Source organism: Zonotrichia albicollis, chromosome 1 (assembly GCF_047830755.1).
Source record: "Zonotrichia albicollis isolate bZonAlb1 chromosome 1, bZonAlb1.hap1, whole genome shotgun sequence".
In the NCBI taxonomy this organism is placed as follows: Eukaryota; Metazoa; Chordata; class Aves; order Passeriformes; family Passerellidae; genus Zonotrichia; species Zonotrichia albicollis.
In genome coordinates, this window is record NC_133819.1 from 50,088,407 (window position 1) to 50,100,909 (window position 12,503).

The 12,503-nt window shown below is 43.4% G+C and overlaps 1 protein-coding gene across 6 annotated transcripts in view; it reads left to right on the forward strand.

Annotated features, from left to right (window-relative positions):
- The first annotated feature begins 1,423 nt into the window (after positions 1–1,423).
- EZH2 (enhancer of zeste 2 polycomb repressive complex 2 subunit) overlaps positions 1,424–12,503 on the forward strand; it is a 53,790-nt gene continuing 42,710 nt past the window's right edge. For 2 of the 6 annotated variants that reach the window (XM_074541178.1, XM_074541189.1), the window contains exon 1: positions 2,236–2,446. The gene's annotated coding sequence lies outside the window, so the exon portion shown is untranslated. Of the gene's footprint in view, positions 1,581–2,235; positions 2,447–12,503 lie in introns of those variants that run through there. The other 4 variants (XM_074541172.1, XM_074541191.1, XM_014266266.3 and 1 more) reach the window with 3 other exon arrangements.

The window sequence follows — 12,503 nt, forward strand, 5'->3', positions numbered from 1 at the left end:
ACAGGGTAGGTTCTGTGATGCAGATCTTTCTACCTTGTGGCTGAGTGTACCTGTTACATTAAGTTACCCCACCCTTATCTAGCAATTGTTATTTTTCTGGTTGTCCAAAACCAGATCTCATGAAATGCAACCTGAAGGATCAAAATAAATTACAAAACCTAAATTGTGAAGGGACTGGGTAGCCATTTTGGTGGTGGCAGCCATCTTGGGGCAGAATAGATTCAAAATAGCTGAATTTCCAGAAATGACTAATATTTTTCAAATGTAATATTTTTGTCAATTGTCAGCCACTCCATTAGAATTACAGGAAGGTTATAGCTATCTACCATGATATGACTTGTAACTGTAACAGGAACTAATTTCTGCTGTATGTTTTTTGCTTGTAACTCATGAAACCCCAGAGATTAAAAAAAAAAAAAAGAAAAAAAAGAAGAGCTACTATTAGAAACTCCTTTTCAAGGCCATGAGGTAAATCAAGAACATACCATGTAGGAATGCCCACACTTGAGACCTCGCTCCAAGTTTAATACACACTGAAGTCTGGAAATTTTAAGCACTTTCACATAGAAAGAGACTATAAAAACACACAAGTACATTGCCTTTAAGTAGAAGAACATCGAGCCTCACTTGGCACATAAACCAACTGCATTATTTGGGGATGAAGGTGCATTTGTGATTTATTTCCCTGCAAGAGATTTTTATCACTTAGGACCTCAATACAATGGCCACTGCTCATTTTTTGGACTTTGACCCTGAAGAAGCACTAAGGTAGCGGCGCTAGGAAGCACAAGGAAAAAGGAAGCTGATATTTGGTGAGGAAGAATGACCGAAACAAGGATGTGTCGATTGCTCCAGCGCGCATCGGAATTGGCACTCGATGTGGGACGCATGGGAAAGGGATCTGGTCTCAAGGGAGGTGGAAAGTATCACTGGAAAAGTTATCCTGGCAATTTTATTTTTTCCTGCTGAAGGCGAGTAAAGGTGCACGAACCCTCAAGGTTTAACTACAACCTCGGCAACAAGATTGATGAGCACGGCTCGTGGATTAGAAACGAGGGAAAACGACAGCAACCTTAGAGGCTGGAGACAGCACGTAGCGAGCAACAGGATGCGAGCCCGATGCGGAGCGAGCACTTTGCTGCTGGGATTGATGACATTCCCCACGCCAGGGGGAATCCGTGCTGGATGCGGAGCGGCGAGGCAGAGGAAGCCGCCGGAGCGATGCCCTGAAGGAGGGTTGGCGGCGGTGAAGTTTGGGCAAGCAAAGGTCACACAGGCGAGGCAGCAGCAGCGCTGCGAAGTGACTCAGCCGGCAGAGACATCCGCCGGGAGCGGCGGGGCTGCCCCGCGGGCGTGGGCTGTGCCCAGCCTCCAGGGCTGATACATCCTCGTCCTCCCGACGTGTCACATCTGTGAGCCACGCAAGCCCACGGCGTGATTTAGCAACGTGGGCGCGTTTGTGATTTATTTCCTCCGCGAGAGACTTGTCTTAGTCAGAACCCCCTTACAGTGGCCGCCGCTCGTTTCTGCCCCTGAAGATGCGCTGAGGCAGCCATAAGGAAGAGGGGAGGTGATATCTGGTAAGGAAGGATGGATGACGGCACTTGTGGAAGTGAGGGTACGGCTCCAGCGTATCTCGGAAGTGGCACGGGATGCGGTCACACGGGAAGGGCTAAGTACCCGCCACGAAAACTTATCTGGGCAATTTCATTTTTCCCCGCGGAGGGTGGGGAAAGGCGGGAGTGACCTCCGACGGCTGAGCTCCCGCGCCGGGGCAGCCACAGGCGGAGCGGCGGCGGGCACGGAGGGCCCGCTCCGGACATTCCCGCCCCCCGGGACCGTTAGGGCCGTTACGCCTCTCCCGCTCTCGGACCGATTCAAACTCGGCAGCGGCGCCGAGCGGGAGCGGGAGCGCGGCCCCTCCCGGTGCCCGCCAATCCTCTCGCCTGCCTCCGCGCGCTGTCCCCTCCCTCTGCCCCTCTCCACGTGAGGGGACCGGAGGGTTTCGGAGCCTCCCCGGCGCGGCGCGGCCCCGGGCCCGGCCCCGCCGCACGGCGCGAGGGGGGCGGGCGCGCGGGGGGCGGCGGGCGCGGGGGGAGCGCGAGCCCCCCGTCCCCCCGCGCGGGCAGCGCGAGAACAAAGAGTTCTCCCCACCCCTCCCTGCCCCCCCCGCACGTGGGGAGCGAGGCCGCGCCTCCCGCCCCGCCCCCCGCCGCGCCCGATTGGCCCGGCGGGGCCCCGGCCGCGTCCGTCCGGCCAATGGGGGCGGCGCTCGGCGCTCGCCAATGAGCGCGATGGCGATTGGGCCGGCGTGTTTGGCGCTCGGTCCGGGAGGGTGAATCCGGCAGCCGGAGGCGGAGGGAGGCAGAGCGGGAGCGCCGAGCGGAGCTGGCGGCGGCACCGGCGGGAGCGGCGGCGGCGCGGAGCCGGGGCGGCGGGGGGGCGGGTGAGTGAGCGGGCGAGCGAGCGACACCTCGCGGGCTTGAGGCGGCGGCGGCGCCGGGAGCGGCTATTTATACCCGGGTCCTTTGTCATGGGGGAGGGGAGGAGGGGAGGGGGCGGCAGGGAGGAAGGGAGGGGAGGATGGGGGCGGTGGCGGCGGCTCCCGGGGAGCAGCCGCGTCCCCTTCCCGCGGGGCGCCGGCGGGCAGACACGCGGGCTCCCGGCCGGTGACAGCTGGAGGGGGGAGACATGGAGTCTGGAGTGCCCTTTGTCTAAGTTGGCTCCGTCCAGCCCGGCCGGCGATTCCGATCCCCGCCCGGCGGGGCGCACACTGGGGCTGGGGGCGAGCTCGCCGTCGCTCCTCTGAAGGGCGGGGGGCGGCGGGCGGGAGGCAGAACGGGGGCAGACCCGGCTGCGATTCCCTTCCCTTCGTCTCCGCTCCAGCCGGCGGCACGCGGCGGCGGCGGCTCCGGCGCGGGCAGAGGGAGGTGTGCATGTCTCTGTGTGTGTGTGTCTGTGAGTGTGTGAGTGTATGTGTGTGTGTGTGAAATGAGGGGAGATCCGTGTGCCCGCCGTGGGCAGCGCGGCACGCAGCTCGTCCCTCTGCTCCCGGGAGGAGGGCGGCTGGGACAGGTCCGCCCGGGCTCCCGGAAGCCGGGCCGGCCGGGCGGGGAGGCTGAGCGCGCCCCGGGCGGGCCGGCGGCGCTGGGCTGGGCTGGGGGCTCCCGCCCCGGCTGTGGGGCGCCCCGGGCTCGGCAGGGAGCTCGGCAGGGGCCGGGGGGAAGCTCAGTCTGGCGGCGGCTCCGGCCAACTTGGCGATCGTGCAGAACGCCGTGCGATCCCGATCTTCCCGAGCGCCGCGAGAAAGTTCATCAGTAGCTGGAAATTGTGGGAGTTTGGGTCCCGTAGCGCCAAGCACGGCGACACGGAGCGCTGTTTAAAGCTAGGGTGTCTGGGGAGGTGCGCAGGAGAGTACCGGGCTGAGCAGTCCGTGAGCAGCAAATGTGTGGTTGGATAAAGAAATCGGTGTGTTGTGGCATCATGCACGTGTATTTAACATAACCAGGTCTTCGTGGCGATTCCAAGTTTGTTATTCATGCACCAAAGAAAGGCAGCGTGTGCACAAATGTGCGGCAGGAATGGGACAGCAGACTTGTCCATTACTCGAGATACTTATTTCTAACTTACAAAGCACCACACTGATTTTATTGGAGCAGGAGAAAAGTTTTTCATTTTTAAAGCTGGAAGTTCAGATTCTTTTTCTCTGTGATGAGAAGCATTTAACAGTTTGGAGAAGCTACTTTAGTTGTAGCAGGATAGGTTTGTCTTTGCTTAAGTCTAGCAACTCCAGTTTCAGCTATTGTGAGTTTGGTTCTTACTAATACAGATTTCAGGGAAGAGTTTTTACCAGCACGTTTAGTGTAATCTTCACATCTAAGTGGGGATTTTTCTCAAAGATAGGTTAATATTTTTTTAGGGTTGGCACATTCAGATTCTTTACCCAATTCATAAAAATTTAAAGGTCATTGTTTGTCCCCAGTGTCTGTATCAAATTGAGAGTCTGGGGAATGTTTTTTTTGTGGTAACAATAAAGCATCTGCAGAAGGGTGAGTATTACTAGTACATAATATAGCATAACTAGTCTCACTAGTGATTATTAAAATGTGAATATTTGAAAGCTACTAAGTCTTTCAGAAAACACACTGCCCGTATTTTAGGAGATGTGGCTCAAAAGTTTTCTGTGATGCGTTGAATGTTTTTAGGAGCTAGTACTTTACAAAGTACTGGATAGAAAAGTCACATTTCATGTTCAGGAGTTTCCTTTACAAGAAAAAAAGAAAAAGGAAAAATATTTTTTTCCTTCCTCCGCCTCCATGAGAAATGAAAGTAACAATTAAAGTTAAACAACCTGTGCAGAAATCTGTGACAGTCGAACGTTCCATGAGATGCCAACTGCTATTTTTGTCTGGAACTTTGGAAGGATTCAAGACTTTAATTTAGAAGGAAAATTGGGAAAAACTTTCAGGTTCTTTCAGAGATTTTTTAAATATGTAATTCACCTTGAAAAGTGGCAGACACTGGAAATCTGCACCTTCAAATAGTCAGAGAATGTCACCTCTCAGTTTAAAATGAGCTGAAGTGGTGGTGTGTAAGCTTAGGCCAGAGACTTGAAATTCAAGCTCAACTTTTTTCCCCCCTGCTGTTTTTTTCCTTTCTTCCTAAAACTGCCAACAAGCTGAAATATGGTGATTTCTTTGAAGACATGCTTTCAAATTGGTTTTTGTTTGTTCTGTAACACTGCAGCCTTCATGGGTGAGATGTAAATGTTCCTGTGCTCCTTCTTACCTGCAAGGAAACTTTGGCTTAGGGAGAAGGGAATTTTTGTAGTGTATTAATTGTGTGCATGGGCTGTATTAGATATGGAGTGAGTGCAAGCCCCTTTCTGTAAAGAAGCTTATGTCAGAATAAACTACATCTAGAATCCAGTGCAGGCCAACAGTGCTCCCGGGAAAGCTGGTGTGCTCTAAAATTTCTCATGCAATTAGTCAAAAGAAGTGTTCTGTCACCATTCACGAGACAGTTCAGCTTCTGTAGCTGTAGAGATCATGGATGCCTTTTAGTAAGTTCACAGCTGTAATGGTAAAACTGAATAGCAGTTTTAGATGATGGTTCTATATTCATGTGATCGAACAGTGAGAGTTGTTTTTAAAAATGGCTGCAATACTGACAGGAGGCACATTTAATAAATGTCTGCTTTTCGTTTTGTTTGAGGATAAGTGCTGTGGAAAAACTGTAGTGTTGTCTGTCATCTGGAAGTTCTGTAATTCTTCTGTTAATACTTACAGATGGATCTTAGCTGACTTGAGGAAAAGTATCTGTGAAGCTTTAGGGGGAATAACGTTTTCCCCAGCAGGGATGCTGAAAAATTTCAGGAACAGAACCAGAACCTGGCCTTTGCTAAGCAAGGAAGTTCACTGAGTTGATAAAGTAATTTTGGCAGTATGACTTATCCAAGCAAAATTCACTTTACCCGATTTTTTAAAGAGTGAAGGAAATGGGCTGCACACGGTAAATACAATTCTTAATGATTTGATGGAGGTATTTGCATAACACTTACATGAACAAACGAGACCACTGTTAACACGAGCTGTAGGACAGTAACAGGAGGTTTATTTTAAAGTTGAAGCTGCTTCCAGCCTTCTGTTCCTTCCGTCAGCAAGGTCCATGGAGAGCTGTGCTGGGCCTGTTGAAGTGGTGTCTGATTGAAGACAGCATCTGTAAATGTATCTCTCTATAAATGTATCTACACATTTAACACCTAAGTGTACGACTTGTACAACTGTTCTGGAGTGGCTAAGTCAGTCTTTAAATGCATGAGTTACTCCTGCACTGACATAGTTTAAGGAATAATTTTAGTTAAAGTAGCTATGTCTGTGAGGAGAACAGTGAGGTAAACTAAAATATTGTATCAAGTGTACCCAAACCAGCAAAATCTTGTATGAATTGTGTGCAGAAAAGAGAGGGGTGCTTCACAGGGGAATGGTGACAACACCTGTTACAAGTTAGTCAAAAGCTCAGGTTTAGTTTTTAGCTAAGTATATGCCCAAGGGTTTTGTTGAGCTAAAGATTAAAAGGAAAACAATGCACAGAATTACTAAGCAGGTATTCTATCTGTTCTCACAGAAATCAGTTAGAGACTTTGGGATGATAGTGTGTAGGTCTGTTTATGGATGAGGTGAAAATAAAAATAAAATTTATTGAGGAACGGTTCTATTGTGCTCCAAGCAAGAAACAGGGAAGTTTTCTAAAACATGCTGCTTTCTGTAAGTGATAGTAATAGGCAGTTTGGTTATACACCTAGATTTCCACTAAGATTGAGTCAGGCTGTGGACTTGGTTCTGAATTAAAAGGTAAAGTAACGCTACTAAACTTGAGTAGAAGCAACTATTCAGAAGAAGAGTGAAATGTGTAATTTGCATATAAAATTGACAAATTAAGCTTTCTTAAAAATACTAAAAAATAAAGGAATTAAAAATATATATAATTATTTAGCCACAGGTTTGTAAATTGATTGTAATTTTAAAATATTGGGAGAGAAGAGGATGTCTATTAATGTCCTTGTTGTGTCCACAAAAAAAAAAAACAACAATAACCAAACAACACTCACCGTCAAATTAGTGTGGGTCGTGCTCTTATTTAAGAAAGCTTTTGACTACCTGGCTGAAGCTTGGACATAGGATTTTTCATTTATTGTGCCTCTGCTCTGTTTGTAAAAACTGCTGTTGACTTGGAATGATTTATAATGCATTCTCTGCTTCCTATCTAGTGGTAAAATCAGTAGTACTCTTAAAGTAAGAAGGCCGTTTGGACATTTAGATACATACTGTGCGTGATCTGAATGCTGTGGATAAAAATAACAGTGTAACGATGTGAGGGGATCAGTACAGTGTTGTCATTTGCTTGAAAGTGTGATGTAGTACTTCCAAAGCTTCTAATTGGGGTATATATATGATTTCATTAGCAAATGAGGTAAAACTGGTGTCTTACTGTGTGCAAATAAAGACTTCCTTGATACACAATTACAGAATACTCCAGAATTTGCTATTAGTTTTCTTTTTTTGTATATACATATGGTGCCTGCTTGAATAACATTGTATGTGTAATTATGCCAGCAAAGTAGTACAAATTGCAGTTCACATCCTAGGCTTTTTTGGATATGAACTGAAAATAAATCTTTACAGGAGGGTATGATTTCTTTATATTTTTAAATTGTTTTTTGATCTAGAACCAGGCCTATTTCCCTTGTCAGTTATTTGTTGTATCTGGCTCCTTTCCATTCTGCCTTTTACATGGTTAGTTCAGTTTTTCCTGCCATGCATTCTCTATTCACAGCCTGCATGTTCGGTTTAAATCCCAAAGCCATCAGATGTAATTTAAAGAAACAAAGTATTTGAAAGGAAGGAAATTCAAATCTTATAACTCATATATAATTTTAATTTTTTTTTACTGTGTGCTGGTTTCCTTTCTGTGTTTCTTAGAATGAGTGGATCTGGCAAGCTTTATATTTTTGGTGTGTAGTGCGATTTTGTTTTTACTAATAAGAAAAAATTCTAGAGCTGGAATTAATTTTGCTGCTTCTGTAAGAAGTCGTATGGATGTGTGTTACAGAGACTTGATTTACCCGTGGAACTGTACCATGGCAAATTAAAGGATTAAAGTCGGTATTGTCATCTCTTTTTTAGTGTTACAGTATATAACCAGGACAGTGTAAATTGTGTCCTTTGTGCTAACTTCTTCCTGTTGTATGGCCACTAGTTTGTGCCACGTTTCTAGTGAGTTTTTATTGCCAATGTGTTTAGTGAGGAAGAGGTCGACATACATTGTTTTATTCTTAACCTAGTTTAACCATTCATGGTGGTTAAACTATGTTAAGAATAAAACAATGTATGTACACGGTTGCTTTGAAGTGGGGAGATACAAGGTCCCAAGACCTTATGTAGTATTTGCAGTTCTCTTCCACAGCCTAAGGGAAATGTTTTCTTTTTCACTGAAGAGTGATGAAGGTTTTGGGGGTTGCCTGTTGGTTTTTCTTTCTTTTACCTTTTTCTGTGTTTTTTTCCAAGATAAACTGTTTCTAATTCGTTTTCTTTATTAAATCAAGCTTCTGAAAAAGTAGTATCTGTGGGTTTTTTCCTTTCTAAGCAACATCTAATATAATGTGCAGGTGGATTTATTGCTGTATACCTTACAGAATAAGAATGCCATACATTAGACGCAATTATTTTGGGAAATTTTAAATTTTTGTTGTTTAAAATAACTCTTATGATTACTTTCATCATTTGAAGCTCATTTTGGAATTATACAGGCAAATGGCAAATACTAGTTCAGCTTCAATTTGCCAGACTGCTCTACCGTAAATTCTGCATACATGGAAGTATAATGTCTTTCAAAGTTAAGCTTTTAGGCTATTTGCCTAAGCAGGGAAGGAGTATGGAATAACTATTGAACCTGAATTGTTGTGCATCAGGGTTTTTCCTGTGTGGTGTGGTGTTGCTTTTGCAAGTATGGGTTGAACAGAAGAACCTGTGGCTATTTTAGTTTACAGAGTATAAAAGGTGTGTCCACAAAACAAGTTCAGGTGGAATAGACTATGCTCTTCAAATTCTCATCATAAATTATTTTGCCTGTGGAGACATGTCTTAAGTGTTCCTAGCAAGTGTAACTTTTTCTGCCGGATTTACCCAGGATATCAAAAAGCTAAATTTTTAAGAGTTGGAGGTGTTAGGCAACAGAGGTTAATTGGAATGTGTGTGGGAGTCATCTAACTCCTCTGGGTGTCTGTGAATGAGTGTGAAAAGAGAAATTCTGGAGGTATGCATTTGAGCAACTCAAAGGTGAAGCTCAAGTTTTATACATAAAAACTCTTTCTCCTGACAAATAGCCAGGCTTGGTTTGCTGTGAGGAACGTGGGGTAGTTTTAATTGTGACTTGTAAAAAGTATGATCAAATTCGGGCTTGAAACTTTTTGTTGCTGCGGTGCTGCTTGGAGTTTTAATATGTTTTATTTGTTTTTTGAACCAAATAATCTCACTCATCCATGCAAATGTTAGAAATATTTATAGATGCAAATATCCAAGTGAAAAGCAAGTAGTTGCATTACCTTATGCATGGTGTAAGGCTCGTGTTGCCCAAAGTGAAGTGAGATATCTTACTGCCAATTTGGTTCAGTTTTTAATATAAAATATTTGGTTATGGTCTCCCTGTTCTCTCTTTCCCCTCCCCCCACCCGAGTGGACAAGTACTTGAACTTCTTGTTTTTATTTCCAAACCGGTATTTTTCTAAAAGTATCAAATGTTGAAATATGCTGGAAGAAAGTGGTAATGGAGGGAATTCAGAAGTTTTTTCTTTTAAATGGGTTACTCTTACTCTTTAAGTGGTATTCAGTAATGATTTAATGTCTGTTTTTACTTCTCTAAATCCTGAAGTGGGGACACAGAAAGATTTTTTTTGAAGGGAAGAATAGCTTTGAAAGTTGCAGGCTTGCTTATACGGATAGAACACTCCAGTACGGATTTATGCTTTTCTTTTAAGGACTATCTGAAAACAAATTATGTTCTGTTACTTTTTGTATTCTGCTGTTGGATTTATTTAGGGAAATGTATTGAAAAACTAATTATTTGTATTGAAATCTTGTTTTCTTATAAACAGACATAACATTTTTGTTTTTCTCTACTGAAGAGAATGAAACTGGGAAGAATCCATACCAGCGTTTCTTAAAGAGTAAATGTTCTAAATGAAGAACTCCCACAAAATGAGATAATGTCAAAATAAATCTGAAGGCAGTGTGCTATTTGGAAAAAAGAAGTCATCAAATTGATGCTCTCCTTCTTTGTCTCATAGAAAATCTGAAATAAGCTTGATTTCTAGACCAGTGCTGTTGTGGGATCTTGCTCAGGCACTTCATGTTTAATCAACCTATAATTAGTTACAAAAACTTTTAAAATTGTTGAGGGGTTTTGTCATGATCAGATGAGTTCTTGTGGGTTTTCTTAATGATTGTTATTTGAATTTCTGAAGCAGATTGTTTAAGATTATTTTATATGTTAAGGAACATGAATTTGATTATTTTCTGAAGTGCTTCTGGAAGATCAAGAGTTACTTGTAAACTCTGAGCTGTAAAGTTTTTAACATGCTGGCAGATAGAGTAAGGGATGTTGAATACTGGAAGTTGCTTTGCTTTGTTAGTTTTCTAATGCAGAAAAATAGAAGATTCGCATTTAAAAAGAGCAAGAAATTAAATTAAGATTTCTCATGTTTTTCCAGGAAGCAAAAGGGAGTGAAGGACCATTTCTTTCTATTTAATATCCAAGAGCCTATTGACGCTTCATTCTTTCCTTTCTTTCTTCCTTGTCTGAGGGAGTTTTTAGTATCTGCCCTGTCAGTATATAGTAATGGTAGAAACTCCTGAGAGGATTTTAATGCAACATAGTGTTAAACTGTGTTAGGGGAGAAAGCAGGAAACAAAATGCTGTAGCAGGCAAACTAATATTTATAATTAAAAAAAAAATCAGATGGGGAGCATCACTAAAGAAAACATGAATTCTGTGAGCCTTCGAGCTGACATGTTTCCCTCCTGTCTTGTATGTCAGTAAAACTGAACTACTCTGACTTACTAAGTGAGGAGAGCACTTACAAAAATAAGTGGTATGAACTGAGCACATCCAGAAACTGATCTGCAGACATAGGCATTTAGTACTGTCACAAGGAGCTGAAAATTGGAAGGCTTAAGGCCATGGCTCTGTGTCCTTAGGTGGGGCCAGAATGGCTGGATGCTCACTTTCTGCAGTCAAAAGCAGCAAGATATTTTCAGCCAAAGAACTTCCTTGCTTCTGTCAATGGCTGCAAAAATGCTCCTGCTGTCAGGAGGGAAATGATAGCACAGGTGCAAGTAAAAGGGCTTCTTTTTGTAGCAATGCCAGCATAAAGTAGGGGTGATGCTTGAAAGTCAAAGCTGGCGGTTTTTGTCTGATAGGTTTGGGCAGTAATGAGGAGCTGTGTTTGGAGAGATTACTTCAACTGTTAAAAACAGACTGGAAACAGTAATTGATGAAGGAAATTGTGTTGTGATCTAGGCAAGCCTAAGTCAGGAGTTAAATACGTGGAGGGCAAACAGGTGCTCCTACCAAATCCGAACTAATATCTAAGAGAGGAGCATTCTCTAGCAACATCTAGGTGTACAGTGCAGGATTGTAGCTGCTGTGAAATACTGTATGTAATTGTGTTACATACTGGAGCAGAGAGTAGTGACAGCCAGTCTTTGGAATGGTGGTTGGCTGCAGTGGCATTGCTTGGTAGGGGCTGCTCTCTGTTGGCACATCAGTGTCTGCAGCCCTAAGTGGTGTTTCTTCCTAGAATTTGCTTTTTAAAGACTTTCCCAATCTCTTTAAGGTTTTTATTTTTCATAGAATATATGTCCACTCTGAAGTTTTTCATTATGCCAGAGCACTTGTAGTCCTTCATGAAACTGTTGCAGAACATATATGTAACTTAGTGGACAGTAAATCATGTCACATTTGTTTCATGTTTACCATTTGTATCAGAAGTTCTTGTAGAGTATGTATGCAGAAGGGTTCATCAGCCTTGTTCTCACAAGAAGGCTAAAAATCAACCATTTAGAGGAAATTCTGACACGCTGCTTAGCTCAGATTCAAGGTATTACCTATATTATAATATTTTAATAACCCCTCCAGTGGTAACTAGTTTTGGTTTGGGAAATAATCCTGCTAGTTAAAATATAGCCATTAATATAGTTAATAAGTTAGTTTCATAGTAGTACTACTGCAAATAAGTAGTTTAATTGGATTAAATATGCCATGAAACTGTACTCTTAGTTCACTGAGATAGCCACTTGTACATAGCTGTAAGAGAAAAGGCTGTGCATAGTCATTTTGTATATCATAGATGAAGGCAGCACGTCATGACCAGGTGTGAAATTGCCACAAAATGGGGATTTTTTTTTTTCTCTAAGCTTGTTTTAAAATTAGCTGAAATTCTTACTCAAAAGATACAGGAAATCATCTCATTAGTATCCTGAAATATGAATTGGTGGCTATTAACTTAAAGAGCTAGTGGGGTAGTAACAAGGCCCAAAAAACACTGTGTTTGGGAAGAAATAATTGAGGTGGTACACATTTCAACATATTTTGGGGAAGCAAATCATAGAATAGTTGCTTATTGTGAATGTGTCTACCACTTGACTCACTTAGTGGTTTCTTCTAGAATATATTTAAATTAAAAAAAAAAAAAAGGCGGAAAAAAGCCAAAACAAACCCTGAACCAGAAGACAACCAACCATTTAATATACCAGGGTAGAGATCAGCCTTCTGATCTTAAATATGTCAAGTGAAAGCTAAGGCTGTAGTCACTTAAATGGCAGAAAGTAAAAGGTCTGAAAAAAGTGACACTTCAAAGGCACAAAGATTGGGCTGTAAGAGAAGCAGAACCCCATTAGGATATGAAGACAACTAATTTGAAAATAACAGCCCTTATATGTGGTCTT